Raw genomic sequence first — 13,677 nt, 5'->3', positions numbered from 1 at the left:
ATCTTGGGTGTGTTTGTCTTTAGGGGAAGTGAGGGTGTGGGGTTATACAAAGTGCCTGATGGATGAGGATTTTACTGTCTTCAGTTCCAGCATCTTAGTCTGATTCATTGGGACAGGTGTGTTTTCAATAGTTGAATATCCTAGGACACTGGATTTCAAATCATTGTCATGAAAATAGCATTATGTTTATAGCTAACAATATATTAAGCTTGGTAACCTGTGTAGGACTGATAAAAGATTCATTTGTAGAATGAGAAAGCTGTCTATTTCTGTGTGAGCTTTCAAGAGGCTGTTGGTGATTAGCTGTTTTTCTTACCCTCCCATTGTAATTGACCCCAGAGGTCAGTCATCAGAGCTTTGATGTTCTTATCACGGGTGCCGGAGTCTCTCCCTGGCGAGGGCTTCCCTCCTTCAACAAGAGCATCAATTCACTTACTCAACAAGGGATTGTTGGGGGCCCACTGTGACAGTACAAAGATTTTTAAAAGCTTTGAACCACACCCTCAGTGAACCTACAGGCTAACTACACACTTAACTTATGTAACCAGATGTTATAATGGAGACATGGAGGGGGCCTGGAAGACCTACCTAAACCTGCCCTGGGTTCTCGGGGAGACCAACAGAGAGGACGAATGCTTGAAAGAGCAGGAGCACCTGAGCTAAAGGGGCAGGGGGCAAGCTTTGCACCATTTCTGACAGCGTTCACCTGTTTCCTCTAAGATTTTTCCAGGGTGAATTTAGTGCTAAGCTAATAAATTTTGAGGGTTTCCTTGGTGGCCTAGTTGTAAAGTGTCCACCTGCCAATGCAGGAGATGCGGGTTTGATTCCTGAGTGGGGAAGTTCCCCTGGAGATCGGAATGGGAATCCACTCCAGTATTCTTACCTGGAAAATCCTAAGGACAGAGGAGCCTGACGGGCTACATACAGTCCACGGGGTTGCAAAAGAGTTGGACATGACTTAGCGACTAAACAACGACGACAAATGAAGCTTCTGCCGAAACCCCGTGACTTGGCTCTTTCCAAGGCCCAAGGAGGGCATCTAGCACTGAGTTCACATGATCGTATGTACTTTCAACTCTTTCAAAGGAAGATGTCTTAAAGACCTCCTCAGCGGGGATTGGTTAAGACTTTTTTCCATTCCAATTTCCTTTCATTCACACTTGGCTTCATCCTGGATGCAGTGCAGTGGTTCTGGGCATTTAGGGAATCTGGGTGAGGGGAAAAGATGAATTTGAGTCACTTTGTTGGAATGACTTCCAGGAAAGCTCCTAACCATTCTTTATTCTGTCTCATAAATGGATGTGTCCAGTGGGACCTGCCATTAGAAGTATGTAGCTGATGGAAGACAAAGAGGGTTTGAAGTGTGCTCAGCCAGAAGCTAATTCTAGGGGGAAATGCTGCAGTCATCACATTTTCAAAATTATAAGCAGAGTGCTTTATTTTTTGTTTTTAATCAACTTTATTTTGGAATAACTTTAGATTTACAGAAAGGTTACAAAGATAGTACAAAAAGTTTCTGTGTGCTCCTCACCCAGTTTTTCCTAAGGCTAACATCTTACATTATCATAAAATATTTATAAAACTGAGGAGCCAACACTGGTACAAATTCCAGACTTATTTCAGATTTTACTAACTCTTTTTCTGTCCCACAATTCAATCCAAAGTGCCACATTACATTTAGTCGTCATGTCTTTTTAGGCTCCCCGGTCTGTTTCTCAATCTTTCCTTGTTTTTCATAACCTTGCTATGACCATGACAGTTTTGAGGAATCTGGTCAGATATTTTTTAAAATGTTCCTCAATTTGAATTTGTTGATTGTTTCTTTTTTTTTTTTTAACCTCGTGATTAGACTGGGATTATAAGCTTTGGGAAAAATATCGTATGGATTAGATGCTCTTCACATCATATCATATGAGGGGTCATGATGACTTAATTATGCTGATGTTAAATTAACCCTGACCACCTAGACTGCAGTAGTATTTGCTAGTGTCAACACTGTAAAGTAGCATTCCCCCCCCCACCTTCCCGTATTGTCTGGAAGTAAGTCACAAAATCCAACCCACACTGAAGGAGAGTAGGAGATTAAGCTCCACCTCCTGGAGTAGAATATTATCGGGAATTATGTTATCGGAAATTTTTCTGTAAAGAAGATTCATCTCTTCCTCCTTCCCCCACTTATTTATATCCAATCATTTATTATAAATATGCATATATATATTTATTTTATACTTCAGTTTATATTTTATATTATGATTTTAATTTTTGTTGGGGGCCAGAGTGAGGTACTCCGCCCGTGGCAAAGGTCATGAGGAAGGAGGCTTGACATACGCAAAGGCGGGATCGAGCCTCAGGAGTCCCCCTGGAAATCCTCGAGCATCTACCCCCAAAACCAGAGTCTGCCTACTTTCTGCTTTGTGCTATCACCTACACCTCTGACTTTACGGGGAGGGGGGGCCTGTCCCCCACTACCTCTCTCTGAAAAAAGAGTTAACTTATAGCTCCAGTTAATAAAGTTCCTGGGTGTGATAGTGTTTCAACCTACAGACTCCTTTGGAAGTCCTCTAGCCTGCCTGAATAGGTTCTTCCGGCCACATGTGATTGCTCAGAGCCTCCCAACTGTGAGAGGCATGAGATGTTCTAAACTGTCTAAATACAGATTCCTTTGAGCAGTTAAAAGATTGATTAGAAATTGTATTGTTGGGCCAATGTTTGCTGCTAAGTCTCCATATCCCTTACCTGCTGTGTCCCTGGCAGTGTATTGATTAATATAATTGGTGTAAGTAGTAGCTTTAATGTTTGTAACCTTGGACCCTTGAGTTAATTCTTTTCTTGATTGAGCCCACCACACCTTTGCCCTATAGGAATGCAACTTTATCTAATGCTTTTGGAGGGTGGCTCCTGACTTTGGAATAATCACCTTTAGAGAAAAATAAGTTTCTTAAAATGTTAACAGGCCTCCTGGCCAGAAGATGATGTAAATCACCTGAACTTTTGCATATGATAAGTTTGAAAGTCTGGCTTCGATTAGGATCAGAAACTGCTGTCCTTGCATGACTCTACCCCTTCCCCCATTATCCTCTATGCACAACTTAAGGTATAAAAACTACTTTGGAAAATAAAGTGCGGGCCTTGTTCACCGAAACTTGGTCTCCCCATGTCGCTCGCTCTCTCACTCTGGCTGAGTCTCCATTTGGAGCGCGGAACCCACCATGCTTACTAATTATGCCTGGGCTTCTAAGATCCGACCGGGGAGGCCTCAGTGTCTCCTCTCCTTCGGGAGAACAGAAGGACGCCTGCAGCCTACGTAAGTGGTGCGTGCAAGCTTCTTGTCTTGAAGTTTTATTGGTCTCCCGCGTAAACCAGGCTACTCAGCCTCTTTTCTCCACTGAATTTTCCTACTGAGCTATCCTCATTCTATTACTCTTTACATCTCTAATTAATATCTAATTGAAGCTATCGTATCCTGATCCTCGCTGACGCCGTCCCCGCTTCGAATACCCTGGATCAGCCAGGGCTGGACCTCGGCAAATTTTGTTGTTCAAATTTTTCCATCTTGACCATTGGAACCTTTGGGGTTGGCTCATGTGTCCTTTTTGTTTTTTGATCATCATCTTTTCTCTTGAACTACAAGAAGCTCCAGGCTGATCTTGTATTTTTCCCACCCCAGCATTAGAGTTGCCATTTCTCCCTTTCTTCAAGGAGTCCTGGAATGGTATTTAGGAACCAAAATCTAGATACTGGATGTACTTGTTGCCCCGAGGTATCACTGATATTGGCTTCTCTTAGTGGACATATATTACTGCCTTATTTTTTAATTCTTTGTTTACCTCTCTGTGATAGGCAACCTCTAAGTTGGCCCCCATAGATTCCTGTCTGGTATTCATGCTGTTGTGTCATTTCCTCTCCTTGAGTGTGGGGTTGGACCTAGTGACTTCCTTCTAATGAATAGACTACAGCAAGAGTGATATGATATCCCTTCCAAGATTAGGTTACAAAAGGACTGTGACTTGCTTGCTCTCTCTTGATCTCTCCTTTGGTCACTCTGAGAAACCAGCTGCCATAATGTGAGCTGCTCTATGAAGAGGTCCACGTGGCAAGAAACTGAGGAAGGCCTCTGACCACCTGTACATCAGCCTGTAAGAAACTGAATCCTCTAACAGCCACATGAGAGATCTTGGAAAAAGATCCTCTCCACCTTGAGCCTTGATATGACTGCAGCCCCACTGACACCTTGATTGCAGCTTCATGAGAAACCCTGAGCCAGAAACATCCAGCTCAGCCACACATGGGTTCTTCATGCATAGAAACTACAAGATAAATGATTATTGTGTTAAGTTGCTATGTTTTGAGTAATTTGTTAGAAAGCAATAGATAACTAATACAATTTCTGACCCTTCATAAGATCAGTTCAGTTCAGTTCAGTCGCTCAGTCGTGTCCGACTCTTTGCGACCCCATGAATTGCAGCACGCCAGGCCTCCCTGTCCATCACCATCTCCCGGAGTTCACTTAAACTCACGTCCATCAAGTCGGTGATGCCATCCAGCCATCTCATCCTCTGTCGGCCCCTTCACCTCTTGTACCCAATCCCTCCCAGCATCAGAGTCTTTTTCAATGAGTCAACTCTTCCCATGAGGTGGCCAAAGTACTGGAGTTTCAGCTTCAGCATCATTCCCTCCAAAGAAATCCCAGGGCTGATCTCCTTCAGAATGGACTGGTTGGATCTCCTTGCAGTCCAAGGGACTCTCAGGAGTCATCTCCAACACCACAGTTCAAAAGCATCAATTCTTCAGCGCTCAGCCTTCTTCACAGTCCAACTCTCACATCCATACATGACCACAGGAAAAACCATAGCCTTGACTAGATGGACCTTTGTTGGCAAAGTAATGTCTCTGCTTTTGAATATGCTATCTAGGTTGGTCATAACTTTCCTTCCAAGGAGTAGGTGTCTTTTAATTTCATGGCTGCAGTCACCATCTGTAGTGATTTTGGAGCCCAGAAAAATAAAGTCTGACACTGTTTCCACTGTTTCCCCATCTATTTCCCATGAAGTGATGGGACTGAATGCCATGATCTTCGTTTTCTGAATGTTGAGCTTTAAGCCAACTTTTTCACTCTTCACTTTCACTTTCATCAAGAGGCTTTTTAGTTCCTCTTCACTTTCTGCCATAAGGGTGGTGTCATCTGCATATCTGAGGTTATTGATATTTCTCCCTCCCGCCAATCTTGATTCCAGCTTGTGTTTCTTCCAGTCCATAAGATCAGTGGTTCTTAAATTTCACTGTGGAATTTTTTTTTTTTTTTTTTTTTTTGGCGCATGGGATTTTAGTTCTCAGACCAGAGATCAAACCCATGCCACCCACTGTGGAAGTTTGGACAGTTAGTAATACCGGACTGCCAGGGAATTCCCAGGAATTTGTTTAAAAATGCATATACCCAAGCTCCTTTCCAGATTCTTATGTGATTGCTCTGTATAACTAAGTTTAAAACTGTAGAAGGTTACAGGGCAATCCATTTGGGGATTTTAGAAGAAAATAGACTTCTCTTTTTAGTCTGTCTAATCCTGGAATTCTTGACTCAAACAAATGGCTTTGCTTTCTTGGCAGAATCCAGAATAACTGAAATTTCATCTGCTAGTTGAAATATTTATTGAATAGAGGAGAAAAAAAAAAGAGTCATTCTTACCCAATGTGCAGCCTTGAAAAAATACCTTGACCTTTACATGCCTCCAGATTCTTAACAGAAAATTAAAGGATTATAATGCCATTATTAAGGCAAGGAGATTTATCCTTATTAAGTGTATGTTAGGGAATAAAAAGATGACCAAGGCCAGTTGTGGGCCAGTTTCCATGTAGAGATTTAACAAGAAGTTAGGTTCCTATGTATTCATATTGGTTGATGGTAAGGCAGAATTCTGTTGTATTGATAGAAAGACTATGGGCTTCTAAGTCAGACAGACCTATATTCAAATATGCTTCTGCCACTACCAGCTATGCAGCGTTGGACAAGCCAGCCAGCCTCAGTGGGTCTCAATTTCTTGACAGTGGGGAAAAGAGTCACCTTCAAAGGGTAGTCCTGAGGACTAATTGTGTAACGTTTGTAAAATACTAAGGGCAGGGCTTCTCTGGTGGTCTAGGGATGAAGAATCCACCTTGCAATGCCAGAAACACCGGTTGGATCACTGATCTGGGAAGATCTCACTTGCCGTGGAGCAACTAAACCCATGTGTCACAACTACAGAGCCTGCATGCCTGGAGCCCTCACTCTTCGACTAAATAAGCCACCGACATGAGAAGCCCACGTGCTGCAGCTAGAGAGTAGCCCTCACTTACTGCAATTAGAGCAAGCCTTCATGCAGCAACGAAGACCCTGTGCAGCCAAAAATACATACATAAATAAACAAGACCCTTTCTCTAGTTTTCCTTTTTGACAGCTCTGATTGCCTGTCTATAAAAAATATATCACATTGAAATGGGCCTCAAGAGTTCCTGACTTTAGAATCGAAGAAAACCTAGCTGGTAAAAGACCACTGGGTAAGGCAGTGAAGTACCCATGATAGGAACACTTATAAAGGGCAGCTGGATGTGCTTAGGAGAAGTGCAGCTACAGGACAGCTGCCTAAGGATAATTGATGGGATAGCATTATCTCACAAGAGGGAAGAGTTGAAAGTTGCAGATTAATGCCAGATAGTTCAGTACTCTTAGCTTCAAGGCTCTGGTTACCATAAAAGGCAGATATTGTTAATGGAGAATAATGTTTAAAACAGCTTCCATCATGTAAATCTCAGTACAAACAAATGTATTTTACCATGGTGCCCAAGGAAGAATTACTGAGCTATTCTGATTTAATCATATATTTTTGGATATATTTGGTTGTTCTGAGCCTTGAAACTATTTTATTTTTCTCAGATCAGTGTACAAACCCATCTGATATATGGTATGTTCTAAAAGATGTGTATCCAAATAGATCAAAAAGTCACTGCCTTCCAGAGACTGTGATTGTGATATTCCTTTCTCTAAACCAGATTTGGGATAGACACTGACCCACAGAGCTCTTTTTTTATGTATTTAAATCATGCTTTGTTTTAAAAATTGTAATTATGGAAAATGTTGAACGTGCACAAAAGTAAAAAGCATAGTACAATGAATCCTCAAATATTTACCACACAGCTTCCCACTCCTATTGGTTTCATTTATACTCTTTCCTGGCCTCTTTGATTCTTTTTTCTTTTTTGGAGGTGATGCCAGAGAATGAATCACAAGGCCTGATACAAGCAAACTCTTTGATTCTTTTGAAGCTAATCTCAGCCATGTCATTTTAACCATAAATATTTCTGTGAATATCACTAAATGATAAGGAGTCTTTATTTTATTTTTATTTATTTTTGTTATTTATTTATATTTTTGGTCACACCATGTGGCTTATGGAATCTTAGTACCCCGAAAAGGGATAGAGCCAGGCCCCTGGCATTGAAAGCACTGAGCAAGTGTCTTTTTAAAAACATATCTATACTATTATCGAGGCTTCCCAAGTGGCTCAATGGTAAAGAATCTGCCTGCAATGGAGAAGACATGGGTTCAATGACTGGATCAGGAAGAAGCCCTGGAGAAGGAAATGGCAACCCACTCTAGTATTCTTGCCTGGAAAATCCTGTGGGCAGAGGAGTCTGGACAGCTACAGTCCATGCAGTCAAAAAGAGTTGGACATGACTAGGCGACTAACACACACATCTATCTCCTTTTATTTTCTGTAAACTGCTGATTAGATACAAAGGCTTGATTTGATTCAGGTTCATTTTTTTGGCCAGAATACTTCATTTGTGGCCATGTACACTTGCATCAGAAGCTACATAATGTTCATGTGCTTCTTTTTTGAAACATTAACAGCTATTGATTATCACTGCCTGGATCCGTGATGTCATTATAGTTTGCAAAAGGGTGATGACTGCTTCCCACATGGCTCAGTGGTAAAGAATCCACCTGTAATATAGGAGCCTAGGAGCCATGGGTTTGATTCCCGGGTCGTGAAGATCACCTGGAGAAGAAAATGTCAACTCACTGCAGTATTCTTGCCTGGGAAATCCGGTGGACAGAAAAGCCTGACAGGTGAGAGTCTGCTGCTACTGCTACTGCTAAGTCACTTCAGTTGTGTCCGACTCTGTGCGACCCCATAGACGGCAGCCCACCAGGCTCCCCTGTCCCTGGGATTCTCCAGGCAAGAACACTGGAGTGGCTTGCCATTTCCTTCTGCAATGCATGAAAGTGAAAAGTGAAAGTGAAGTCGCTCAGTCGTGTCCGACTCTTAGGGACCCCCTGGACTGCAGCCTACCAGGCTCCTCCATCCATGGGATTTTCCAGGCAAGAGTACTGGAGTGGGGTGCCATTGCCTTCTCCGAGGTGAGAGTCTACGGGGTTGTAAAAGAGTTGGACACAACTTAGCGACTAAACAACAATGATGATGTGTTATTATCCCATTTCATTTATTAACTAATTGGTTACCTTAAGGCATGTTTATAAAGAAAGGCAGATTGATGCTTGTTTCTTAATATCTACCAGTTTTCAGACTAATTATCGCGCTTCAGCTATTTTGTTACCCTGAAGTGTAGCACGTTTCAGAAAGGCAGGTTTAATGCTTGGCTTGATTTAATGCTTGTTTTAATTCTCTATATAATGTAGTTTTCAGAAAAATGATTTGGTTTTTTCAAATTCTCCAAAAGTGACTGATGATGTTTCTTTTTGTTTTTTCCCCCCAGTATTCAAGTACTCCTGGGACTTCTCAGGTGGTACAGTGGCTTACTCTGTGCTTCCAGTGCTGGGGACGTGGATTTGATCCTTGATCCAATGGGGAATCTGCATGCCACAGGCCATAGCCAAAACAAAACAAAAACAACAAACCAACCTCCCCCTCAAAACAAGCACTCCTGAATTTTTTGACCATAAATTAGCTTTTATTAGATCTTTTCTATATAGTATATTTTTTAAGAGAGACATGGGACTAAATGTACGTTTATGGAATGTCTTCTAGATACTGGTCTAGATGCACTGATGCATTCACTTACACTATTTTATCTGATTACAATAGCAATTTTGGAAAGCAGGTGCCATGACCTCTGTTTTTTAGAAGAGACTGAGGCTCTCAGCAGCAAGGTGAGGAGTACAAAATCATACAGCCAGCAAGTGGTCAAACTCAGATTTGTCTGAACCACTTAGCATCCTGTAGCTTTTTTGAATGAGGTTGTACAGACACTGAGCCACTCAGTGGGGCTCACTGGTTGCCCCACCAGCCTCCAGCCTCTTATATGTCCTCAGAGAGTTTGGTGACCTCCAGTTTGTTGCTCTCATACTTAAGAAAGTAGTTCCTTGGAACTGCTAAATACCCCTGTGCCTTTTAACCTAAAACATATACATTTTTTTTCTAGGAACTTAAACTGATTTTTAGTTTTTAAAAATTTTTATTGGAGTATAGTTGATTTACAATGTTGTATTATGTTCACATGTGCAGTCCAACACATAGATTTTTCTTTGTGGTTGTTCAGTTGCTCGGTGGTGTCTGACTCTTTACGACCCCAAGGACTGCAGCATGCCAGGCTTCCCTGTCCTTCACCATCTCCTGAAGTTTGCTCAAACTCATGTCCATTGAGTTGGTGATGCCATTCAACCATCTCATGCTCTTTTGCTCCCTTCTCCTCCACTTTATTACAATATGATTTTACTTACTGCAAATTTGTCACGTTATATATAAAACTATACTTAACACCTGCCCCCAGTAAAGTTCATTTCAGTTCAGTTCAGTCACTCAGTCGTGTCCGACTCTTTGCGACCCCATGAATCGCAGCACGCCAGGCCTTCCTGTCCATCACCAACTCCCGGAGTTCACCCAAATCCATGTCCATCGAGTCAGTGATGCCATCCAACCATCTCATCCTCTGTCATCCCCTTCTCCTCCTGCCCCCAATCCCTCCCAGCATCAGAGTCTTTTCCAATGAGTCAACTCTTCCCATGAGGTGGCCAAAGTACTGGAGTTTCAGCTTCAGCATCATTCCCTCCAAAGAAATCCCAGGGCTGATCTCCTTCAGAATGGACTGGTTGGATCTCCTTGCAGTCCAAGGGACTCTCAAAAGTCTTCTCCAACACCACAGTTCAAAAGCATCAATTCTTCGGCGCTCAGCCTTCTTCACAGTCCAACTCTCACATCCATACATGACCACAGGAAAAACCATAGCCTTGACTAGATGGACCTTTGTTGGCAAAGTAATGTCTCTGCTTTTGAATATGCTATCTAGGTTGGTCATAACTTTCCTTCCAAGGAGTAGGTGTCTTTTAATTTCATGGCTGCAGTCACCATCTGCAGTGATTTTGGAGCCCCCAAAAATAAAGTCTGACACTGTTTCCACTGTTTCCCCATCTATTTCCCATGAAGTGATGGGACCGGATGCCATGATCTTCGTTTTCTGAATGTTGAGCTTTAAGCCAACTATATTATTATTTTTGGCTGTACCATGCGGTTTGTGGGACGCAAGTTTCCTGACCAGGCCCCGCTGCAGTGTAAGTGCAGAGTCCTTACCCCTGGACTGCCAGGGAATTCTGAAAATATGTATTATTTTTTATAACAGATTTTTCTAGATTGAGTTCTAAAAGGCTGTGATAACTTACATTTTCACAACAATATCGGAGAGTCCTCTTCTTATCCATTATCTCCATCAGCAACTTTGTGTCATTTTGATTTTTGCTAGTCTGATCAGCATCAAGTGATTATTATCATTGTTAAATTAATTTCCTTTCCCTTATTAAAAGTGGATTTCAATGACTTTTTATGTTTATTGGCCACATGGATTTTCTGATTAAATACTAATTTACATTCTTTACCCAGTTTATTTAAAACATTTTTTTATTGGAGGATAGTTGATTTACAATGTTGTGTTGATTTTAGGTGTGCAGCAGAACAAATCAGTTATACATAATCCCTTCTTTTTCAGATTCTTTGCCCATGTAGGTCGTTACAGAGTATTGAGTGGTTTCCTGTGCTGTACGTTATGTCATTATTAGTTATCTATTTTATATATAGTAGTGTTTATGTGTCAGTCCCAATCTTCCAATTTATCCTTCCCTGACACCCAATTTCAGTAGGGTTGTTAATGCCCTTCTTGACAATTGGTAATCAGTTTTTGAATATTACTCTCTATTTGCTCACCAAGTTACTCCCAAATCTCTTACCTATTGACCTTGCTTATATATCTTTTTTCCATACAAAAAAGTTTTTAAAAACAAGTCAAATATGTCCATTTTTTATTCTTCTTGTAAACTTCTTGATTTCCATTCTTGTTTAAGGTCTCCCCCTACTTGTTCATTGTAGTCTCCAAGATTTTCCTAAAGGATTTTTAATATTTCATTTTTTACATTTGAGTTTTAAATCCATCTGGAATTTAATTCTTTGGTAAATAATATATGGCTAACTCTTTTATGTTCATACAATTTATATTTCAGTGCTTCTATTTATTTATCATCCTTTAAACTTTTCTATTTTGACATGTTTTTAAGTCTTATATAGTAGTTTGATAGTGTGTATATAGAATTTATAAATAAGTCATATACATATATCAGAGCTATGTGCTAAAAAAAAAAAAAATAGTGCTTGATCAAAACGTTTTGGAAACCACTGCATTCGACCTTGAGCTCTTTGAGAGGAGTGATTGTCCTCATCTTTGAATCCATTGCTTAGATTGTCTCCGGCATGTTGTATGTGTTCCAAAATGGTTGTTAATGAATCGAATGAATAAAACTGCCATTGTGTGATTCATGTCTTAGGCAACACAGCCATTGAGAAACCTGACATTCCGGCTGTGTCCTGTGGCAAGACATCTGAAGTTAAACACAAGCTATGACTCACAATGGCAGGTATTATAACTTCACTGGTGTTGAGTTCGTTTTTAGCATGGGGACATAAATTCTTAAAATCTCAAAAGACATTCCTGTGGCTTATAGGATTATAGGTGCTTATGAAACTAGTAATCGTTTTTTGTGAATACATTCCCTGCCTTTTAACGTCAGTCACCTACTCTCCGTAATGGCAGTTTGCTAGGAAGAATTGGTCTTTTCGATACTATGAAATCAGAAGTATGATTTAAATTCAGTTAAAGACTCTATTAAACATTTTATTCTGGATGGTGCTAAACACCTGTTATCAATTACTAATTGGGAATACCCCAGATGTCTTTTCCCTTTCAAATATGCAAATTAATCTAGCAAAAATAGCAAGTTTATTTTCATGGGTTATTGTTTTTAATAACAATACCGAATGAAATTTCATCTACTCAATCAGTGGGCTATGTTTAATCTGACTGCTGTTTGGACATATGTTTCTCACATCTTTCTACATTTACAATTCCTTTCCCCCCTATTTCTTTTTCCGTTCTAGCTGTTAATTGGTCTGGCTGATTGTTACAAATGAGGCTGGTGCTTCCACCACCTGACATTATACATCATTTTTTGTTTCCTTTTAATTTTAGACTCAGTATTCACTTACTGGGGCTTCCCAGGTGGCGCTAGTGGTAAAGAGCCTGCTGCCAGTGCAGGAGACATAAGAGACTTGGGTTCAATCCCTGGTTGGGAAGATCCCCTGGACTAGGAAATGGCAACCCATTCCAATATTCTTGCCTGGAAAATTCTGTGGGTAGAGATGCCTGGCAGATTACGATCCATGGGGCCGCAAAGAGTCAGACACCACTGAGCACAACAACATAACATTTACTTACTACCATCCCACTCCAGTACTCTTGCCTGGAAAATCCCATGGACGGAGGAGCCTGGTAGGCTGCAGTCCATGGGGTCGCTAAGAGTCGGACACGACTGAGCGACTTCACTTTCACTTTTCACTTTCATGCATTGCAGAAGGAAATGGCAAGCCACTCCAGTGTTCTTGCCTGGAGAATCCCAGGGACGGGGGAGCTTGGTGGGCTGCTGTCTATGGGGTCGCACAGAGTCGGACACGACTGAAGCGACTTAGCAGCAGCAGCAGCAGCAGCAACCACTCCCTCTTGTGACTTTGGGAAGCAGAAACCAGCCAAACATGTTTTTGTATTTTTGATATAGGTAAAATGGTGTGAAAGAGACCTTTTCTACTCAACCTTGCTCCTTTTGCTCAAATTAATTAGGAGGAAGAAAAGAATAACCAAGGACACGTGCATGTGTGTTAGTTGCTTCAGTTGTATCTGACTCTTTGGAATCCTATGGACTGTAGCCCACCGGGCTCCTTTGTCTATTGGATTCTCCAGGCAGGACTACTGGGGTGGATTGCCATGCCCTCCTCCAGGAGATCTTTCCCACCCAGGGATCGAACTTGCATCTTTTATGTCTCCTGCATTGGCAGGCAGGTTCTTTACCACTAGTGCCATCTGGGAGGCCCTAACCAAAGATAAGAGAAGGCAAAAAAATTTGAGCAGAAGTATCTATTTTGCTTTTAAATTTACGTATACACGAATTAAATTTTGGAGGCGTTAGCAGAGACTACAGCTTGGGATATTTATTTTCACTCATCCTTTCTCCATTAGCAGCCTGTCAAATTCCTTTGAACTTTAATATATTTAGTACGTGGCAGAATGAAACTGTGAATGAGAATTCAGAATTTATTCAATGAAGTTATTGAGTGCAATGCAATCATTATATTCAGACTGGCCTGTGGA

At 41.2% G+C, this 13,677-nt stretch overlaps 1 protein-coding gene across 1 annotated transcript in view; it reads right to left on the bottom strand.

The window, feature by feature from the left end:
• The window catches only part of MTFR1 (mitochondrial fission regulator 1), a 60,840-nt gene extending 60,433 nt beyond the window's left edge, over positions 1-407 (bottom strand). The window contains exon 1 of the mRNA XM_025001652.2: positions 317-407. The gene's annotated coding sequence lies outside the window, so the exon portion shown is untranslated. The remainder of the gene's footprint in view (positions 1-316) is intronic.
• Between the last annotated feature and the right edge of the window lie 13,270 nt (positions 408-13,677).

This window comes from Bos taurus, chromosome 14 (genome assembly GCF_002263795.3).
Source record: "Bos taurus isolate L1 Dominette 01449 registration number 42190680 breed Hereford chromosome 14, ARS-UCD2.0, whole genome shotgun sequence".
Classification (NCBI taxonomy): Eukaryota; Metazoa; Chordata; class Mammalia; order Artiodactyla; family Bovidae; genus Bos; species Bos taurus.
The sequence above is the reverse complement of the archived record's forward strand: the minus strand, read 5'-3'. Positions and strand labels throughout refer to the sequence as shown.